This window comes from Prunus avium, chromosome 2, assembly GCF_965620075.1.
Source record: "Prunus avium chromosome 2, drPruAviu1.hap1.1, whole genome shotgun sequence".
Lineage (NCBI taxonomy): Eukaryota > Viridiplantae > Streptophyta > Magnoliopsida > Rosales > Rosaceae > Prunus > Prunus avium.
This window is the reverse complement of record NC_142285.1, coordinates 33,582,602-33,604,971: the sequence shown is the minus strand read 5'-3', so window position 1 is coordinate 33,604,971 and position 22,370 is coordinate 33,582,602. Positions and strand designations below refer to the sequence as shown.

The following is a 22,370-nucleotide window of genomic DNA, read 5'->3' as shown; positions in this document are numbered from 1 at the left end:
AACTAAGCCTAAGACCCTTTGTCTAGGCCCATTCTAAAAGAGATACACCAAAAACAAATTTCGGAATTCAACCAACTTTTCAATCCAACCAGTCTGCATTGAATCCAACCTGAGTCCATTATACATATCATGGTGGGGTTGTCTATTATATGTAAAGACGACTCTTTTTATATGAAAATGTTCGTCTATTATGAAGTAAAGACGACCCTTTTTATATGAAAATGGTCGTCTATTATGATGTAAAGACGACCCTTTTTATATAAAAAAGGGTCGTCTATTATATGTTAAGATGGCGGCTTTTTTTTAAAAGCGTCGTCTTTTAAAACACACTAAAAAATGGCCGCTTAAGTGAATTCGCGCTCGACAAATTTTCAAATTTTCACCCGTCTTTGAAAACCTTATCTCTCATTAACAAGCGTCGTCTTTTAAAACACGCTAAAAAAAGGCTATTTAAGTGAATTCGCGCTCGACAAATTTTCAGATTTTCCCCCGTCTCTGAAAACCTTATCTCTCCCTCCTTGAAACCCTCCTGCACTCTCTAAAACACCCTCATGAAACTCTCTACAAAATCATCAAAAAATCGATATCAATGAAGGAGTTGAGAGATTGAGGTCTTCGCAGATCCATAAGATGTAGAGGGAGGTTCTGTATTTGAGAGAATCAAAGCTGGTTGAAAGGTTTGATTTGAAAGATCTCGACCTTCACTTTCTTCAAAGAAGATCTCGCTCTCAGGCACTCAACTCGCTCATCAAACTCAGCGACTCGATCTAGAAAGACTTATGGAAATCGGTCTATATATATATATATATATGTTTGTCCATGTATTGTGCTAATTTCGTGGGATTTAAGTGAGTTTCTCATTTGGGTTTTTTTTATAAATATGCACAGCCGTCCCACAAGGCCTTCGTAATCAAGAAGAAGTTGACGAAGAAGATGAGGCAAAACATACCCATCCCTCACTAGATCCGTTTGTTTTTGGACCGACAACATCATCAGGTCCAAAATACTTTTTGTTTTTGTTGTTTACTTTAATTATTTTGGAATTTCATTGTTAATTTTCTGAATCTCTGATTTTTCATTTGTTATGGTGCCACCACAAGAACAGGTTATGGTGCCACCACAAGAACAGGTACTTTGCCAATTATGCCAATTGTGTTCTGCTGTCATTCTAGAGCTGCATAGATCTTTTTGCTAAGGTTAGGTTACTGCTAAACAAGTTTATGTTTAAGAGTATTGGGGTCTCTTTCGTGCAGGTCTTTCCTTTTCCGACACCAACAACTTGGAAAACGTGCAAGAAGGCAAAGCTAAGTCAACCCAAGAACAAATTGATGAAGTTAAAATCAAATTAGTAGAATTTGTGAGCTCTATTATTTCTAATTATAGGTAGGAAGTATGTATGTAATTGAATAAAGGTTTTACTATGTCTTTTTTATGTACAATCAACAACGGTTTTACTAAAAACATCGTTGTCTTAGAGTTAATAGACGACAATATTTCAAGAAATCGTCGTCTTCACATTTAATAGATGATGGCTTTTTAACAAAACTGACGTCTTTGGATATAATAAAACATAGTTCTTTAACAAAAACCGTCGTTTTTACATCAAATAGACGAAAGTTCTTAAAAAAACCGTCGTCTATTATATGTAAAGACGACTCTTTTTATATGAAAATGGTCGTCTATTATGAAGTAAAGACGACCCTTTTTATATGAAAATTTTCGTCTATTATGAAGTAAAGACGACCCTTTTTATATAAAAAGGGTCATCTATTATATGTAAAGACGAAGGTTTTTTTTATAAAAAGAGTCGTCTATTATTAAGTAAAGACGACGGTTTTTTTTATAAAAAGGGTCGTCTAATTGATCACATATAAAAAAATAAAAATAAAAATAAATGAGTGAAAATCTCAAGCGTGATGTTTCAAAGTCTTTTAGTCAACGATTATATGCTCTTACATTGTGAGTTCCTTGGACTTTGTTGTATCCATATCCTTCATTTCTCACTCACCTTACACCCTTAGCCCCATTACAACCCATGGTAAAGACCTAAATTGATCCTAAATGTCATGTGGTTGATTTGCACACATTTTTCAGCTTTTAAGTGTTTGGCATCCTTCTTGAGATCATAGTTATGCATGTTTTTCATCCTTTTATATTGAGTGTTGCATTGTAACCCTCTTCCGAGTGATTCATTTGTGAGAGGACAACTTTGGTGAGATTTGAAGTTACATTTGTGCTTGGTATGATTTTTGAAGTTGTGTGAAAACTGAAATTGGAGAATGAGTTCCATTTGGCCATCACACTACTACACTTGAGCATGTTGTGTTTTGAACTTTGCCGCCTTGTGACTAATGTCTAAACTGAGTTTTTCTTGTGAAAACTTTTGAGTCGTTTGCATGAGTCGCTCTCTCTTTGGAAAGTGTTCGGAAAGTTTGTTTCGAGTCTTGTTTTAGTTTCTGTTTTGCTCGAGGACTAGCAAAAGATAAGTTTGGGAAGTTTGTTCGGTTCATTTTTACACATGATTTTTCATGTTATTCACCTATTATTTTGAGTTAGTTCTTGACATTTTATAGTTTTTTACTTCCTTTTTGTGTTTTCTTATATTTTACCTTGGTTAGAATGAAAATGAGCTAAAAGTGCATTATTGGTTATAAATTCTGTTTTTGTTCATTTTCGTAGGTCAACTTCTTGGCCTGGGATCAACATGCTGTGGTGCTCGGATGATGTGAAGATCTTCATGAAACTTGTTCCAATGGATGTTGACTACAACATATCCAAATTTGAGCTCCATTGGACAAGTATTGCCTATCCAACTGATCCTATATGTTACAGCAGCTCTGGAAATCCGAAGTAGGCCAGTTTTTTTTACCTCCATAATGTTATCTTGATTCTTCTTGTTACCATAACACTTGGTAACAAGAAATTACTTTGGTTGAGAGATATTATCTGAAACAATGAGCATCTTGGTGAAGACAATAACAAAAGAGCCCATCATGGCAAGGAGACAAGGCTTAAGGCTTTAACAAAAGTAATTGTTTTATATTAAAAGATATTTTGGAAAAACTGGAAAGGAGGAGAGAGGAGTGCAAAGAGCATCAGCCATTGCAATTAGAATCATTCCACAATTTGCAGAGATTTTGAGAGCTAGAGAGCAAGAAGGAGGAGAGCAAGGAGACACTAAGGGGAGGGAAGAATGGCATAACAATTAGAGAGAACCTTGGGGAGCCTTGAGGCAAGGATCCAAGGGGTTGAAGATGCATTCTCTTTCTCCTCTTTGTTCTTAGTTTCTTTCATTTTATTTTTTTCTTGTAATTTCTTAGTTTCAATGTAACTTCTTATTTAGCTAGGGCTTAGGTTGAAGCCCTAAACATGATTACCTTATTGTTTTGATGCTTGAGTGTATGAATTTCTAGATATTGTTGATGAATTTCAATTCGCTAAAATAATCTATCCTTGATGTATGTTCTTCTTTGATTGATCACCTTTGAAAGCATGCTTCTTGAGGTTGTTGGGATTGTGTGTATCTTCATATTATCCTAAGCAATAAATGGATGAAGTAAGAATCATCCATGTGAATTGGTTTCTTGAATACTGATCGGTGCATATTTACATATCATTTTGTACCCTTCTAGCTTATGATTTGGTTATGTTTTTGAGTTAAACTTGTGCTTTTAATCCTTTTTGTGTTTATCTTTCAGTTCATTGAGCTTTAGGTAATAATGAGGGCTTTGGATAGTAAATGATGCAATCCATGCATGTTAGGGCCTAATTTGGATGAATGGATGAAGAGCTTAAAGACAAACTCAATTTTGGCTACAGTCCCCTGCCAGCCCAGTTTCGTAGGTCATATTGAAAGCTTTGTTTCAGCAACCTACATAGCTCGGATGAGGCCACATTCTTCATGAAAGTTGTTCCAATGGGTGTGTAATATAACATATCCAAAATGCAGCCCCATTGGATAAATATGGAGTCTGTTACCTAGCAAACACAGAGCCATGCTCAGGATGGATTTTATCAGCGCGCAAAATGAGTTAGCAATTTGTTTTGGCCTTAACTTCCTCCTCCGACCTTGGATTGGCCCAAATGATATATGGCTGGAAAGAAGACATTCTGAACTTCAAGTTTGAGTGCTTAAAGTCTTAATTTGATTAAGGGAAGCCCAATTCGTAAGCCCTTGAAGTTGCTGGTCATGCTGACCTCAGGATGAGCTATTATTTCTGGTTGGAAGCTTGGTCATGGTGACATGAAGATGAGCTAGGGCTGCTGGTGGGATTTATTAGTGAAGTGCATCAACCATTTCAGATTTTATAATGGAAGTGTTGTATGCATTAGTGAAGTGCATCAACCATTTCATATTTTATAAAACAAAGTGTTGTATGCATTAGCCATACTTAATTCAGATTTTCAGCTTCCTTAGGCCTATATATAGTGAGGTTTCCCAAGCTTGTAAACACACCCCAAGGGGGGGAGCTCTCAAACACTTCTCTAGAGCTCCCTTCCCTTCTCTCCCTCAAATTCTCTTAATTTTGCTTTCTAGTTCTCAATTCTAGCTTTTCTTTTTCTTCTTAGTTGTAATTTATTTTTCTTTGTAATGTAAATTCTTTCCTTAAGTTTTCAAGTTGAATTAGTTTCCAAGTTTCAATTATGGTTTTTGTTCTTATTCATTATGCTTATAAGTTAATATGCTAGTTTGAATGATTGATCACCATTTAGGCTTGCATGTTAGCTATCTTGGTTTGAATTAAGAGTATACACCATGCTTTAATTCGAATTGAACTATGAATAGGAAGAGTATGTATGGACATTCGACAACAGGGATTAGATACATGCTTGGTTGTTTAAATTGTTCTTCTATGCTTAATGGGTTCCTAATGCTTAATTTTAGGTTAGACAACAAATGATCAAATTAGGGAATTAGGAACACAAGGTTATGACCACACACCATGGCTTAATCATACATTAGCTAGAATCAATCCGTTAATCTAATTGAACTTGGGAACTTATCTGCTTGAGTTAGTTATTTTCTTTCTTCCTTGTTTTATTTATTTCCCTTCTTTTTCATTTCTGTTTTGTGTAGGGAAAATGAATTGAATCATTCAATCACCAATCCTCGTGGGATCGACCTCGCACTTACATACGCTATACTACCGAACGGCTCGTGCACTTGCGAGTATCACAAGTTGAGGATGCAGCTTAATCCATTTTGGTGCAGCTGAAATCTACGCAACAAATACCTAATGTAAACACCATGCTATTAGGATTCTTGTGATGTTCATATTCTCTTTGAACTTAATGGGTTTTCCTTGTAATTGAATCGAAGTACGAACCATACCTAGGTTCGGTTATGGGGAGGGCACAAGTATTGTAGCACGAACCTTGCACTTTACGTATATTAGAGAGAATCAATGCGTCTTGAGCCACGACCCATGGTCTTGATTGCAAACATCTTCATCAATACGTTTAGAGTTCATGACTTGAGTATCCATGAACATGGGTAGAATTGTTTAGGGTGGATTCCGAAACCCTAGTGTTTGTTACTTGGTACTTTCACATTTTGATAATTCATCTCTGCCATTCTCATTTAAATTCAAAGTCCATTTACTTTCATGCATTAGAATTAGGTCACTTGAACCAAACCAACCCCCCCCCCCCCCCCAAAATTGTGTTGTGTGTGTGTTTTCTTTATTGAATTCTGTTTATTTTCGTAACTTTTTTGGACTTTTGGTTCGCGCTGTGTTATTTGTTTTTCTGTGCTGAATCCAACCGTATAAAGAACGTGAAATTTGGATAAACGGTTGGAAAGTTATAGGCAAAACACTGGACAGAGGTCGAAACTGGAAAAACAGAGAAACGAATCTGCCCAGAAACGACCGGTCGTTACTGTTCAGGCGACCAGTCGTTACGGGTGTTACTAGACAACTCATCAAAAAATTTAGCATCATAAGTCATATGATCAGAAGCACCAGTGTCAATTATCCAAGTATTGGAGCCAGTACCTAGAATAGAGTCAGAAACACGCAAATTCTCAGAAGCAGCAGCATCACCAACAATGGAACTATCACCCATGATTGTAGCAGAAACCCAACAAATCACGCAAAGTATACAACAGAACACAGCACAGACACAAATCCGGCAGATGTACGAAGACAGTAGAGGTACACAGTAGAGGCAGATGCACGAAGACAGTAGAGGCACGAACACAGTAAAGGCAGATGCACACAACGGAACACGGCAAAGGCACAGGAAATAGAGGCACGAACACGACAGAGCACACAGCGGAACACGACAAAGGCGTAAGCACAAGAACCCTAAAGAAATTAGGGCACACAGTAGAACACGGGTGGGCACAACACACACATGTCACCAGAAAGTCGGCTCTGATACCAAGTCAAATAATATGGTAGAATATTTTCTGATATATTCCATTCTCTGAAAGGAGGTATTTATAATACAAGGTTACAAACCCTAGTAGGGTTAAACTAGGAAAATAAGTGGAATCCTAATTACATAATATCTATACAAAAGAAAATAAATAAAATCCTAATAGAATAAGAAGGAAATATCCTAATAGGGCTAGGATTTCTCGCTAACACAGTATACAAATGAACACAATCCTATGCTTTGTGGATAAGATTTTACAAGCATTTTCGGATTTGGTGTGTCTAATCTTGGTATCAAGTATGGTTATCCCAACAATCTGTCATTCACAATATTTATAATGAAAAGAGTAGCCAAAGTTGGCAATGAGGAGCCAGAGATGGCAATGAATCGTTTTGGTCATGTGAGGATGATTCATTTTCAGAGTAATACTAATAATATTTTCGTGAATCATCATCTGCACTTGTTGATCAACTACTTTCCAGCCCAACAAACCAACCCTATGATCCACCATTGCATTTTTGGCTTCACCATTCCCACAGCCATGACGCTGGTCTAGGTGCGATTTCCAGACCAACATCTCTTCCAAACCAACCTTATACTCATGCTGCTTATGTTGTGTAGCATCATTGCGTATTCCTGGGCCTTCAGCCTCGAACCGCGCCTTCTCAGTCTCAATGCCAGGGCCACTCCTCATGCGCGCAATTGGTCCATTGCGTCTGGCTCACTCTCACTCGCGTCACTCTTAGGCCTTCTCTTTTCTCCACCCTCCTCCTGGCCCTAGCTGCCTCTCCCTTTGTGCTTCTTGCTGCTCACCCTGCTGGCTTTCGCCCCCAAACTGGTGCCTCTTGTGCCTCAACTCCTTTCTCTGTTTCCCTACTGCCGCCGCGTTAGGAGGCCAGCCACAGAATTGCCACTCGAAGCAGCAATCGTGGGTCGCGCTATATATATTGGGGTTTGGGACCCCTCAAAACCCAAAAAGAAAATAAAAGGGTGTTTTGTTTTCCCCTTTCTTCCATTTGAAAATAATTATAGTTTATTTCGTTACTTTTTTTTTTGGGTTTCGTTTGGTCGAATGATTTATTTGTTTATCGCTAGTAGTAATGTCTTATAATTAATCTCAAGAGACAATACAATTTTACAAGTTACAAAGTGAATGTTTCCTAAAGGCCCAAATAATAGCACGATTCTGTTTAAACAAAGCCTAAACGACTTTTGATCTCCGCTTTTGGTCGAATGATTTAAAGGCAACCGCAACAAATGCCCAATTATTGGCAAACTCAAACTCAAACGAAGACGCCCAAATTGTAGGTGAGTTGACCTTTTGGTATTTTACTTGGAAGTGCTCGTAAACTCCCATGCAACAAGATATATTTATATGGGCTAATAACATTTTTAGTTATTGCAGTTTGGCTCGGAATCAAATTTTGTCTTTGTGATTTTAATTTTTTTGATTTCGTCACCGCATATCCGATGCCACAATTCTGCCCCTTTTTTAATTGAAAAATATTTAATGTTTAGTTAACAACAATTAACTTAAATAATAAAATTTTATTATTATCTAATAGTAGGAATGGGTATATATCTAAAAAACTATATTTCATAGTCCTCGTGCCTTAGCAAAAAAGAAATAGTCCTTATGGTCAATCTCTTTCAAGTTTGTCTTCTTTTAAAGTGACTCACTTGTCACTTGAAGTTTCTATTGACCAAAAAAACTTATCACTTGTAATCCAACTAGCATGTTACAAGTCTTCATGAGTCACGACAAGCAATACATGTTTTTGTTTGTCACTCATTACAGCTCTTCATGCAGCTAAATGCCGTAACTTCCAGGAAGGGAAAACCCCTTCTTCCTGCCCAAAAGTAAAAACCCCCTTCACCCACCACCAGTGTGCTTAAGTTATGGTCAATGTAATGGTAGCATGATCTACGATCACTATACATAAGAAGTCAATAGTGGGTCGCGTTATATATAAATTTTTTAATTTACGGATTTACTGTTTTAGTCACTTTCCTTGCATCTAATTAGTTGTTTCAGATAACTCAATGCTTACATTTGTATAAAACAAAACAATAAGTTCAAAAATAAAGGCTCCTGCAAATTCATTAGTTGGAGAAAGTTACAAAAGTGGTGGGAAAGGTGGAATGTATGTTTTTTGCTTTCTATGCACTAATAAAGTCTTTGAATTCCCTTTCGTACTTCTATTAGTTTATTTCGTTACTTTTTTTGGTTGACAACGACGTCGTATTCAACTCCGTTCATCAACGAACTCCACCTAAGCCCTAGGATAAATCCAATCCAACATCTCAAAATCTTTAACAAATTGAACAATACCCAAATTAGACCTGTTTGAAATACCACCCGTTTTTTTTTTGTGTGTGTGTGTGTATTTTTTAATGTGACCTAGTCTAAGTAATCTCTTGATAATTATTATTTAGTTAGTATTTAATTATGCTAGGATTGTTATTGGGAAATTGCTTCACCCTTTTATTGCTTCCCACTTGTAAGTTGCACATCTATTTAAGAAGTGAGATATGATTGAATAAGAATAATGAGAATTGTTTAACGCGAGCTATTGAGAGGTCAAGGGGTTGCTCCCAAACCACCTATCCCCACGCAAGGCAAAACCCCCTCTCACACCTCGTCCTGATAACAGTAGACAAGAAGAATGAAAAAGGATGAATAAGGAAGCAGAAGAGTAAAGAAGAAAGCAGAGATTATTGAAACTGAGAATTGTATATTGATTTCTTAGTGATTACAATGTAACAGTGCAACCTTTATAGCTAATGATAATCTCATAAGCTAAGTAACCGACTAACAACTTATTTAACAAATCTGACTTAGAGCACGTGCCATCCATGTGCTCTTCTAACAAACCCAGCTGATCTGGACATTATAGTTATCACGTCCTGCCAAAAATCCATGTTGTGCTCCAACGTCATATCTTTTTAAACTTTTGCTCATATAAAAAAAAAAGGAAAAGGGAAGAAGATGAAAGTGTTATAAAAGAAGAGAGAAGAAAAATATTATAGTTTATTTATTGTTATGTATTTCTCAATATGGCTAGAACCCTCCTTATTAAGGGGACCAAAATGACTGGTTCAGTCGGTTTCACACCGATTATATAACAAAAATTTTAAACAAACCAAACCAAATTAGACCATCAATCTGGTTCGGCCGATTTGGCCAGGTTATAGGTCTAAATACCAGCCCTAGCCCAAATAAAACTTTCAGGAATATATCACCTAATCTGGTCACTCTTATTGCCCACAAGATGCTTCCCCTTCTTTATTCCCTTATATTAGGTTTTTTTAGTACAAGCGATAGCCTAAACTACAGGAGAATGAGATTTCTCTCTCACACACAACTATGATGTCGTGAGGATTCGAACATTTGCTAGTCAAGGCTCCTTTCGACTTGGTTATACCCCGTTGGCCCTTATATTACTTCTTTAACTTTCATGTTAGTTTACTTTAGTTAATTTGAATTGTGTTAATTTTATTTGGTACGGGTGTGCGGAGACGAGAAGAGTACGGGTTTCAAACTAGTTTCTTTATAAGGCATTTCATAAGTGAGCATGTCAAGCTTGTGATGGAACATGTTGGTTATAATTTCTATAAGCTTCCAATTGAAACAACAACTGCAAGTTTTTTTTGTTTTTGGTCATACAACTACTGCAAGTATTGATCTTAGGGAAAAAGAAAAAAGCAGTTTTAGAAGATTTCTGTGGAAAAACTATTACCATTCTGCTGTTCTGTTGGTAGAATAAGTTGCACTTATAGTTGACCGAAAACTGGATGAATTTATCCTTTTCGCTTCTCCATTGCGAAGTCCCACAATGTGGATTCGTTACGGAATTGAATTTTTAACCGTGCATTGATTTGAACGGTTCACATATATTCTTGGGAGTTTCACTAAAATACTCAAAATGGGGGCTGAAATTATAAAAATACCCAACACCCAAAACACTTTATAAACATACCCAAAACTCATCATTACACACACTCAAAACCCATTTATAAACATACCCAAAATCCATCATTACACACATACCCAAAACCCATTTTGGGTATGTTTCTATGTTTAAATAGTGCTTTAGTATTTTTATAAATACATGTCTAAGATTGAGTATTTTTATAAATATCTACGTGAGCTCTTCCTCTTCCTGAGTTCACTCTTCTCTCTCCTCTCTCCTCTTTCTTTTTTCTTTCCTTTCCTTCTCTCTTCTCTCTCCCTTTCCTTCTCTCTTTCTTTTTTTCTTCTTTATCTCCGCCAGTTTTCTTCTCTCTTGTCATCTGGTGATTTTTTTTCTTCTTCTCTCTTCTGGCTAGTTGGCCTTTTTTTGGTACTTCTCTGTTTTGGTAGAGATGAATATTATGCTCAGCTAACTTGATAACTCTGAGACCACCTTTGCCATTTGACTAGGTTATTTTCAAAAGTTGAATTTTTAAACCTGAATTCACCCAATTTTGATAGATCCCACTTCGCCAGTGACAGAAATCGTAATTTTGTTGCAGCGCCATGGGTTAACGAGTATGGGTTAATCGTAATTTTGTAGCGGCGACATGGGTTAACAAGTACAGGGGTAGGGTGTTCAACAGCCAAAACAAAATCATGGTAATCCAGTGGCAGAAATCGTAATTTTGTGTCGGCAACATGGGTTAACAAGTATAGGGGTGGGGTCAACAGCCAGGACGGTAATGTAATGTTAAATAGCGCCCTCTGCGCTTTGAATCTTGCCACACCCACCCAGAGAAAAATTTCTCTGCCCGACTCCAACACAGTTGGGAGGAGCCAAACATGGCAATGAATCATTTTTCTTATGCGAGGATGATTACTTTTCAGTTCGTGAATCATCAGCAGTTGTTGATCAACTACTTTCCAGCACAACAAATCAACCTTATGATCCACCATTGCGTTTTCGGCTTCACCATTCCCACAACCATGACGCTGGTCCAGGTACGATTTCCAGACCAACATCTCTTCCACACCAACCCTATACTCATGCTGCTTATGCTGTCTAGTGTCATTACCTATTCCTTGGCAGAAAGTGCAATTGCATTACATAACTTACAATTACGTGCTAAAAACGATAGTTTTAGAGTAATACACCATCGTGGTTAACTCAATGCTACCACAATTTCTACGAGATTACCTGTCACAAGAAGTGATTTTCTAGATTAATGAAATAAATGGAATAAATCCTTCGCGCATTTGGGGTACTAAATCCTTAAATTCCTTCGTTTCTAAATCCAGAAATTTTAGAAAGAAATGGAATAAAAAAAATTAAATGAAAAGAAGAAGAATACTAGGCATAACATACATCTTATTGTCAAATGAATCTCTAAGCACTTCCGTAATGCATGAAGAGAAAGTAGTACAATCCTCTCCAAACAGTAATACATAAAGAAGCCTAACAAGACCTACATCTAGTACTCCTAATCCAAGCCTTCCTCCATCATCCATGTAAATAAATCAAAATGACAAAGAAAGAAAGCTAAGATTATAAACAAAAAATATATACAAATAAAATTACGTGAAAGAAAAGGTAACAAATTTTCCATAGAAAACCTTCAAAATGAGTATAAAAAAGACCATAAAGAACCTGCGAAAGGAAAAAAACAAATAGAAAAAACTCAAACCTGCAAAAGGAACCTACTCAATCTATAGTTGTTGCTTTTAAATCAGGAAATCCATCCTTACTATATGGCACTTTATGGGAACAATGGTTGTTGTTCATTAAAGGCAGAAGACATCAGAGTAAGAAATAAACAAACCTTCACAATTGAAAATCACCCTCAGGATGTTACTCCGAAATTACTTGATTACAAGATGTGGATGAAGCGTTTGTGAATTGTTACATGAAAGAGTATCACTTGCATACTCAAACCTTTTTCAAACATCCTACACATATCATGCATTTATCTGATACATCTCACATGAGAAAGAATGAACTCATTATAACACAATAGATTTCTACATGCCCATCCATGGAAACTATCCAACACCAATCCGGACTATCTGTTTATAAAGCACTTGTGATACAGTTTTTTGAAATCAAGAGCACGCAAACATTACTTAATTGTCAACTCCAAATAAAAGAAAATCATAGAGCGTTTCCATACACCATCCACTAGAAGATCTGTAGATTGATAAATTAACTGTCCACATCATGTAGATTGAAGCTGACATAAATAATTAAAAAGGTTTTACTAGTCACTTGTAGGTGCCAAACTCGTAGAGGGAATGACCAAATTGAGGGCATGGAAATTAAAGCACTCAACAACTTGAGTTGTGTTTTCACTAGGCAACCATAGATGTTTAATACCATAGTTGAAGAAAACTATGAGCTTTAAGAAGTGAGCAAGAGAAAAAATAGAAGTAGCCTTACACTGTCTTGAATCATATCCTGCCTTGCCCACCACAGAAAAGCACCCACACCAACAATTGGTACAAGCACTGCAAGGAGCTGGATATGAAAAGGCATCAATTTCATTAGAGATATAATCCTACATGCTGATGTCAGAGTCAAAAAAAAAAAGATTATATTAGACACAAAAATAGTATAAAACAACCAGTTTTTTTTTTTCCCAGAAATGTAAAGGAACTAAGATTTGTGAGAAGAACCCCAAATCAGTTGCTAAATGAAAGAGAGTACTCAAATGGAAACAATTGCATCCAAAATCCAACCAAGCTGCCCAGTAAATGAAAGATAAGTCAATCCAATAGCCAAAGAGAAATTACCCAGAACTCTAGCAGTAGCTCCATCTTCTTCTTCTTCTTCTTCTTCGCAAGTTTTTCTACCACTCTCTAGCAAGCAAATTCTTTTAAAAGATCAAGGAAACCCTGTTTCTTAACTGCACTTTTCCTGAATCGTTAGCCAGAGCAACCAATATATAGCAGTTACAACAATCACAGCAACCAATGCCAATCAAAGCAACCAATACCAATGAAGAACATCACATTTGAACCATACACTTACAGATTAAGAAATAGGAGCTTTGAAATTGTAACGGCAACCCAAGATCACTGAGCTCCATCCCGGATAAACGAACAACAACCATTGTGTTAGGAAGCTCTTCCCTCATAACATCCATCAGCTTTTCAAGTGATTGAGTTGGTCTCTTGAAAGCCTTTAAAAAAACCACATTGGGAATTCACCTTCCTAAAAACGACTGCACAAGAAAAACATAGCCAATTTCCAATTGCCAATGCTAATTAAAATCATGGAGTATTCAAGATTACAGACCTGAAATGCGGTGATTGCAGAGCAGAAGAGAGACGTCGCAGAAACTGCTGCCTATTAGAAAAAACCAAAAACAAAACTTGACTCAATAACAGAAACATACCACCAATTTCTGTAATTTTTTCAAAAAAAGGTTAGCAGCGATTGTTGGGTTTTGCTTTCAGAATACCCATGAAAAACCCACTTTAAAGAATCTAATTTCCAAAGCATATTAAGCTTCAATCAGAAACAGAACTATGCATCCAAAAGCATAAAAAGTATATGAAAGAAGTGAAGCCGACGGTAATGCAGATCCCAAGCAACGACATTGAGCAAGACGATGTGGCGGTGGGTGAGGTTCCATTCAGAGAGCTGAAGAAGTGAAGCCGACGGTAATGCAGATCCCACACTGAAGAGATGAAGACAGTGAATAGTGGTAGAATTTGGGTTGGGCTGAACGGGTATGACCGTCCTCTGCCTCGCCGCGAGCAAATTAGAAGACGCTCCGTGGCACGCTTGGCGTTCGTGGAATGTTTTTTTCGTTTTCCTCAGTCACGTGTAACTCACGTGATCTTTAATTAGAAAGGGCTGAACAGGTCTACAGGTCATTCAATCTCAATCCTTCATTTTTTAAGTGCAATTTCAGCCCTTGAATAAGTGACTGCACCGGTATCATCCATTTAAAAGTCACTTGTACCGATTATATCTATGCTTCCAGGAAGAATATGCATCAATCTCATGTTTTTTCAAATTTTATTTATTTATTTGAAAATATATGGGATTCATTCACTGCTTTTCATCCTCCCCAATCACTCTACATACGAAGATCCACACCATTTATCTGTGGGAGTGAGTGCGATCCATACTGTCCAACGGTCTTGATCTACACTGCAGCTGTCTCTAGTTAAATGCGGAGGTTTGCAAACAAAGATCTCAACACCAAAGACCTTAGACCTTCACATTTTGTTTTTTTGTGACAAATATTCTTGTTCCTTGGGGTGAGATCTTCTAACATTCATTGCCATATTTGCTTTTGTTTGGATTAGACCTCATGTCATTGTTATGTTTGCTTTTTCCCCAGCAGTTTTAAATGCAACGAATGAGCTTTGAGTTTGATTGATACTGTACAAGAAGTTTTAAATACCACATCCTTTTTCCTTTATAAAACGCCTACTCCTCGTCGTCCAAGTCTCCCCAAGCCAAACATGGCAATGAATCATTTTCAGAGTAATACTAATAATATTTTCGTGAATCATCATCATCATCAGCTGCACTTGTTGATCAACTACTTTCCAGCACAACAAACCAACCCTATCCCTATGAATATGATCCACCATTGCATTTTTGGCTTCACCATTCCCACCGCCATGACCCTGGTCCAGGTGCGATTTCCAGACCAACATCTCTTCCACACCAACCCTATACTCATGCTGCTTATGCTGTCTAGTGTCATTATCTATTCCTTGGCCTTCAGCCTCGAGCTTCTCCTCCTCGGTCTCACTGTCAGGGCCACTCCTCATGCTCGCAATTGGTCCATTGCATCTGGCTCGCTCTCACTCGCTTCACTCTTGGGCCTTCTCTTGTCTCCACCCTCCTCCTGGCCCTGGCTGCCTCTCCTTTTGTGCTTCTTCCTGCTCACCCTGCTGGTTTTCGCCCCCAAACTGGTGGCTCTTATGCATCAACTCCTTTCTCTGTTTCGCCGCAGCCACCACCGCCGCGTGAGGAGGCCAACAACAGTATTACCACTCTAAGCAGCTATAGAGAACAAGAATATCACGTCGACTAGAATATTATAGTTTATTTTAAGAAGAAAAAGATGAACGTGTTAAAAATGAAGAGAGAGAGAAAAATATTATAGTTTATTGCTAGAACCCTCCTTATTTACCGGTGTGCCCTATATTTATGTAATGAAAGTTCTTCTTCGTCTCAATTTAAAAAAAGGTTCTTGAAATGTTCTTGAAATGTTCTGCCATTCAGGGTTCTTTAGTGTAAGAATATTGGGATTCAAACTAGTTTCTTTACTTTATAAGGCATTTCACTTCCAATCTAATAGGGATTACATATGGAGAAAACCCTATTAGAGGCAAGGCTCCATGCAAATAAATCATCTCATGGTTTCTACGTTGTGTTTATATTATTCAGTTTACTTGTGATATACCTAACAAGTTAACATACGCAAATAGCTAACCACATATTAGCGCTGCCTCTTCGATTTTGTTTTTAACATTTATGCAGCCATGATTAGGACTTTCAAACCAAACAATTATATCTAATACTTGCTGTTGCTGATGATGATTTTTTCTTTCATTTTTCCAAAATTTCATGTAAATGGTGCATGAAGTCATTGTAACATGATTCTGGCATGCAGGGAAAGAACTAAATGATGCTCCGTGGGTGCTAACTGATATTGGTGATGTTTCTGTTCAAATGGAGTCGAAGATGACAGACTGATGAATGTCATAACTGAGTCCGTCAAGCTTGTTATGGAACATGTACGTTATAATTTCTAGAAGCTTCCAATTGAAAAAAACTACTGCAAGTATTGATCTTAGGGAAAAAGAAAAAAGCGATTTTAGAAGATTTCAGTGGAAAAATTATTACAATTCTGCTGTTCTGTTTCCAAAACTCTCCTTGTTCTGTTGGTAGAATAAGTTGCATATATAGTCATGTCCAGTTGACTGAAAACTGGAGGAATCTCTCCTTTTTAATAACTTATTTGCTGCAGGCTTATGATTATATATCACCACTTTTGTACTTCTCTGTTTGGTAGAGATGAATATTATGCTCATCGAGCTTGATAACTCTGAGACCACCTTTTGCCATTTGCCTAGGTTATTTTCTAAAGTTGAAGTTTTTAACCTGAATTCACCAAATCTTGATACATCCCCTTTATAACCTTGAAAACTTTACCAGTGTGACACAATTGCTTGCAATTTTTAAATACTTTGAAACTCATTGTTTTTTAGAAGTGTAGTTTGAAGCTGAGCTGGTACAATTCATAATGCTTAGATGTATAGTACCCTGCCTGCAGTATGATGCCATTTTCAGGCCTCAGATTTGAACACTTCAGGGATCCTTTGCCATATATGAGGAATCCTCATAGTACTTCTTTTATCATCAAATATATGTATGTGAGCCTTTATAGCTGCAATCTCAACTTTTTGTGCTTTCTTCCTGGTGCGTGGATTTTTGAAACTGGGCAAAACATTCCATCAGAGAAATATGGGCACACTTAATATCATATTGAAATTCAAACTCAGAGTGGTATACGATACTGTGATGCATTACTTTGAAGATGTCAAAGAAAAATGAAAACTCGGTTGCCATCAGTGGGCAGCATGAATGTCCTGATGTCTTGAGTTATTTTGATTCTTCCATCAACCTAGCAGATAATTGGTTGAACTCCATTCTGGAAAATGATCCTGGACTTTTGATTCCAATTAGTATATGCAAAACACCGGCTACCTGTAGGATTTTTTGGAAGAACCTTTATATGCCCTTTCAGGATCCACTGTGCCCATTCGTGTTAGGTGGCGACGAGAAGCTTGGGCGACCTGCGGGTGTTCTTCATCTTGATGATGCCCATCCTGATATCTTAGCGCCTCCGAAGGTAATGAATATTCACATGCAGGTAAATTCTTATCTGTAAACACACTTTCCCACTTAATTAGGAAATGAGAAGTAGTCCAAATTGATGAAATGAGATTATTCACAACCTTTTGATATCTTTTTTAGTTTCGCACAACCTGGCTATCTATATGTACCATTGTTGATTTTCTGTAAGCATCTCATTGGATTTTGACATCACTTGTTGGAAATTTTGTAAATATTCTCAGCTGATAATATTCACACTTTTGTCCCTGCATTTAAAGATTAGAATTTTTTAGCACGAGGCAGAGTGGCTCATGGACAGTATTTAAATGAACACAGTCCTATGCTTTGTGGATAAGATTTTACAGCATTTTCGGCTTTGGTGTGTCTAATCTTGGCATCAAGTATGGTTATCCCAACAATCTGTCAGTCATAATATTTATAATGAAAAGAGTAGCCAAAGTTGGCAATGAGGAGGAGCCAAAGATGGCAATGAATCGTTTTGGTCATGTGAGGATGGTTCATTTTCAGAGTAATACTAATAATATTTTCATGAATCATCATCTGCACTTGTTGAACAGCTACTTTCCAGCACAACAATCCAACCCTATGATCCACCACTGCATTTTTGGCTTCACCATTCCCACAGCCATGACGCTGGTCCAGGTGCAATTTCCAGACCAACATCTCCTCCAAACCAAACCCTATACTCATGCTGCTTATGCTGTGAAGCATCATTGCCTATTCCTTGGCCTTCAGCCACGAACCGCTCCTCCTCAGTCTCAATGGCAGGGCCACCCCTCATGTGCGCAATTGGTCCATTGCATCTGGCTCACTCTCACTCGCGTCACTCTTGGGCCTTCCCTCGTCTGGCTTTCGTCCCCAAACTGGTGCCCCTTGTGCCTGAACTCCTTTCTTTGTTTCCCTACCTCCGCCCGTGTGAGGAGGCCAGCCACAGAATTGCCACTCGAAGCAGCAATCGTGGGTCCTACTATATATAAAAAATAGAAGAAAAGGGTGTTTTGTTTAACCATCCTGAGTAGTCTGTTTTTGGGGCTTTTGGACCCCCCAATTTACCAAAAAAGAAAAGAAAAAGGGTGTTTTGTTTTCCCCTTTCTTCCATTTGAAAATAATTATAGTTTATTTCGTTACTTTCTTTTTGTTTTGTTTCCTTTGGTCGAATGACTTATTTGTTTATTGGTAATGTGAATGTTGAGGTGGTGAAGTGAAGGGAGGAGTGAGAGCCGAGGGAGAGACGAAGGCAAAGGCAAAGCCATTCCTTTTCAGATATCAGATAATGTGGACAAGTTTGCAGCGGATCTTTTGTGTTGCCGCCTTACACGTATTCAACTCTGTTCACCAAAAACTCCACTATGTTAGGCCAAAGTAAAACCCTTGCTTCGAACATAAATAGTATCGTTGTCGAATATTATTTGTTGCATTAATAATCTCTCTCAACTTCATTACAAACCTCCATTCCCTCTCTTAATTCGTTACTTTTGAATAACTTTTCCTCTTTATTTGTTTCTAACTTTTCTTTTAGGCATTTAGATTCCATTCTCCAAATAAAAAACTTACCAAATAATCATGGTTTGTATTTCATATAGCATAACCACTAATAAAATTTAAAAGGAATTAAAAAAACAAACAGAGGAGGCATGAAAGTTATCTGAAACCCCCAAAAAAATTAATAGCATAACCACTAATAACTCTAAAGTTAGGAAAATCTCAATCACCGCACAATCACAATAATAAAGTATATTGAACATTTAAAAAATAAATAGACACAGAAAGATAACATAGACATATTAATCAAATCAGGGGTTGGAAAGAAAAAAAGAAAGTGGAGGAGAGAGAGAGAAAGAGAGAGTGTGTGAGAGAGAGAGAACCTGGTGTGCCGAGGAATATGAAGCAGGGAACCTCGATGGACTTCCAAGAAGTGATGAGAAGATAGCACAGGGCACAGGAACATGAAGGGTTCCGGTTAGTCCAAAAAAAGAACGTTGACCATCTTTTATTCTTTTTTTGAATGAATTTTTCCATTTAATATTTTAAGGATACTCTTTTATTCTTTTTTTGAATGAAACTTTCCATTTAATATTTTAAGGATACTTTTTAAATGGAAGAATATTTTCGTGAAACTCTTCCACCGATTTGGTAGTCCCATCCCTGCCGTCGAACTTCCAAAGTCCGAAGTCACATCCCTGGCTACTTTGTGGGGTCCATGCAATGGAGCACTCTTGCATAAATTGCCTTCCCCTCCGCCTGAATAATCGAAAACAATTGGGAGGAGCCAAAGATGGCAATGAATCATTTTGGTCATGTGAGGATGATTCATTTTCAGAGTAATACTAATAATATTTTCGTGAATCATCATCAGCAGCAGTTGTTGATCAACTACTTTCCAGCACATGAAACAAACCCTATGATCCACCACTGCATTTTTGGCTTCACCATTCCCACAGCCATGACGCTGGTCCAGGTGCGATTTCCAGACCAACATCTCTTCCAAACCAACACTATACTCATGCTGCTTATGCTGTGTAGCGTCGTTACCTATTCCTTGGCCTTCAGCCTCGAGCTGCTTCCCCAGAGTCTCAGTGTCACTGTCAGGGCCACTCCACATGCTCGCAATTGGTCCTTTGCGTCTGGCTCAGTCTCACTTGCTTCAGTCTTAGGCCTTCTCTTGTCTCCACCATCCTCCTGGCCCTGGCTGCCTCTGCTTCTCTGCTTCTTGCTGCTCACTCTGGCTTTCGCCCCCAAACTGGTTCCTCTTGTGCATCAACTCCTTTCTCGGTTCAGCTGCCACCGCCGCGTGAGGAGGCCAGCGACAGAATTGCCACTCTAGGCAGCAATTTTTTTAGTTTTACATGAAAATAAATCTGGAAAAAATTAGAGGAATTGATTGCTGGGCGGCAGGGGAGTCGAACCCTTACCCCACTTTTAGAAAACAATTCCAGAAATTCCCACTGCGCTGCATGCTGATATTGTTTCTTTTGATATTTATATATATCTAACATTGTAGGGGGCGCTTCTCCATTATAAAGTCCCACAGTTACGGAATTGAATTTTTGACCGTGCGATTGATTTGAACGGTTCATATCCATTCTTCCTCTTCCTGACTTCACTCTTCGCTCTCTCCACTCTCCTGTGTCTTTTTTTATCCTTTATTTTTCTTTCATTTCCTTCTCTCTTTCTTTTTTTCTTCTTTCTCTCTGCCAGTTTTCTTCTTTCTCTTGTCTTCTGGTGATTTTTTTCTTCTTCTCTCTTCTGGCTAGTTGGCTCTTTTTTTTTCTCTCTCTCTCCGGCAACACTAATTTTTGTCATTGCTATATGAAGAGAGAAGTCCCCGGGATAAAAAGAACACCACGAAGTCAGTCATCTCCTACATCAACAGATATCAAGGATGCTATCTCATATTCTTTCCTACATGCAGACCACTGTATTTGCTCTAGAGATATTTACTTACTGTTATTAGTCAACTCTGTAATTATAAATTTATGATGAATACAGCACAACACCCCCAATTTACCAAAAAATAAAAGAAAAGGGTGTTTTATTTTTCCTTTTCTTCAATTTGAAAATAATTATAGTTTATTTCGTTACTTTTTTTTTCTTTCTTTCTTTTGGTGGAATGATTTATTTGTTTATTGGTAATGTCTTATAATTAATCTCAAGATACTTTACAATTTTACAAAGTGAATGTTTCCAAAAGCCCCAAGCACAATTCCGTTTAAACAAAGCCTAAACGACTTTTGATCCCCGCCAAAAAAAGCTAAACGACCCATCAATATTTAGATGCAACCGTAACAAAGCCCCATTTTTGGTAAACTCAAACTCAAACGACAAAATTTCGACTCAAACAAAGACGCGCCCAATTCTTTAGTGTAGGGGTGTATAAGATTTAATCCAATCTACTTAAACCGACTAATCCAATTCAATTCCATTTCTATCGATTTCGATGATTTGGAGGATTTGATTGGATTGGATCTATAATATTCAAAACTGACGTGCTTGGATCGAATGACGAATTTGCTTATGAGAATCCAATCCAATCCAATATAGTTAGTTTTATGAATATTTTAAATCATTTAATGGAGTTATGTTTAATATATTATATAATCATAACAGCTTTCTCTAGTATTTCATTTATATTTTACAATTACGTCTTAATATGTTTGAGTAGATCATTTTCATCATCAGAAACAACCTGGTTTTTGAGACCTCTTTTGCATTGCATTACCATAACAAAAATAATAAAAAAAACAGAGAGAAATTTCTCTTGTGATTCGTAATGAATCTTTCTTTCATTATTGTCTTTTTACATTATCAAAACTGATAATCCAATCCAATATCAATTGGATGGATCAGATTTGATATAAACATCTAATATAATTGGATCGGATTGAAAAAAATCATAATCCAATCTATATTGGATCGGATACAAATTGACGAAATTGTATTGGTTTTGAACCGACGTATACCCCTACTTTAGTGAATAGGTTAACAAATTGTGGGTGGGTTGACCTTTTGGGATTTTACTAGGCTGTAGTTAACCCAGTTTGGGAGTGTTTGTAAACTTCCATGCAACAATATATATTTATATGGGCTAATTACATAGTTTAGATAGGAATCAAATTTGGTCTCTGTGATTTTAATTTTTTTGATTTCGTCACCGCATTTGCAGTTGTTAACAAATTCAATCCAATGCCACAGTTTTGTCCATTTTTTTAATTGAAAAATATTTAATGTCTAGTTAAAAACAATTAACTTAAATATGAAATGTTTTATTAAAAAAAATGGTATATATCTAATAGTAATAGTAGGAATGGGTATATATCTATAAATAAATAAATAAAAACTATATTTCATAGTTCTCATGCCTTAGCAAGAAAGAAATAGTCATTGTGGTCAATCTCTTTATCCTTTTACTTTCATTTATTTTTATATTACTCAATTTACTTAAGTTTACAATGTAAATAAGGAAGTACCCTCGTTTGGATTCAAATGAAAATACTAGAAAATCAAATTCCCACCAAATCTAAATATGAAAAATCGGTTTTAGTACAAAATACGATTTAGGCTATAAATGATGGCTCATTAAGTCAATATATACTTTATACTAAAATCCCATAAAATCAAGTTTTCTTATTTGATGTGTAAGGAATAAAAAGC

General features: G+C 37.0%; 3 long non-coding RNA genes across 5 annotated transcripts; 2 read left to right on the top strand and 1 right to left on the bottom strand.

Annotated features, from left to right (window-relative positions):
* Positions 1-910: 910 nt before the first annotated feature.
* Positions 911-1,545, top strand: LOC148296895 (uncharacterized). The gene is made up of 3 exons (XR_015833577.1): positions 911-996; positions 1,106-1,129; positions 1,254-1,545. It is a non-coding gene; the product is annotated as an uncharacterized LOC148296895 (long non-coding RNA).
* Positions 1,546-10,519: 8,974 nt separating this feature from the next.
* Positions 10,520-18,660, top strand: LOC110759257 (uncharacterized). Its single transcript, XR_002527076.2, has 3 exons — positions 10,520-11,338; positions 15,973-17,214; positions 18,422-18,660. It is a non-coding gene; the product is annotated as an uncharacterized LOC110759257 (long non-coding RNA).
* LOC110759256 (uncharacterized) lies at positions 12,320-14,121 on the bottom strand. 3 transcript variants are annotated; one of them, XR_015833924.1, is made up of 3 exons: positions 13,124-14,121; positions 12,771-12,848; positions 12,320-12,540 (listed from the first exon to the last, which is right to left on the bottom strand). It is a non-coding gene; the product is annotated as an uncharacterized LOC110759256 (long non-coding RNA). The 3 variants fall into 3 exon arrangements; XR_002527075.2 differs by lacking the exon at positions 12,320-12,540 and having other exon boundaries at positions 12,547-12,848; positions 13,124-13,554; positions 13,629-14,120; XR_015833923.1 differs by lacking the exon at positions 12,320-12,540 and having other exon boundaries at positions 12,547-12,848; positions 13,124-13,512; positions 13,629-14,120.
* Positions 18,661-22,370: the final 3,710 nt, after the last annotated feature.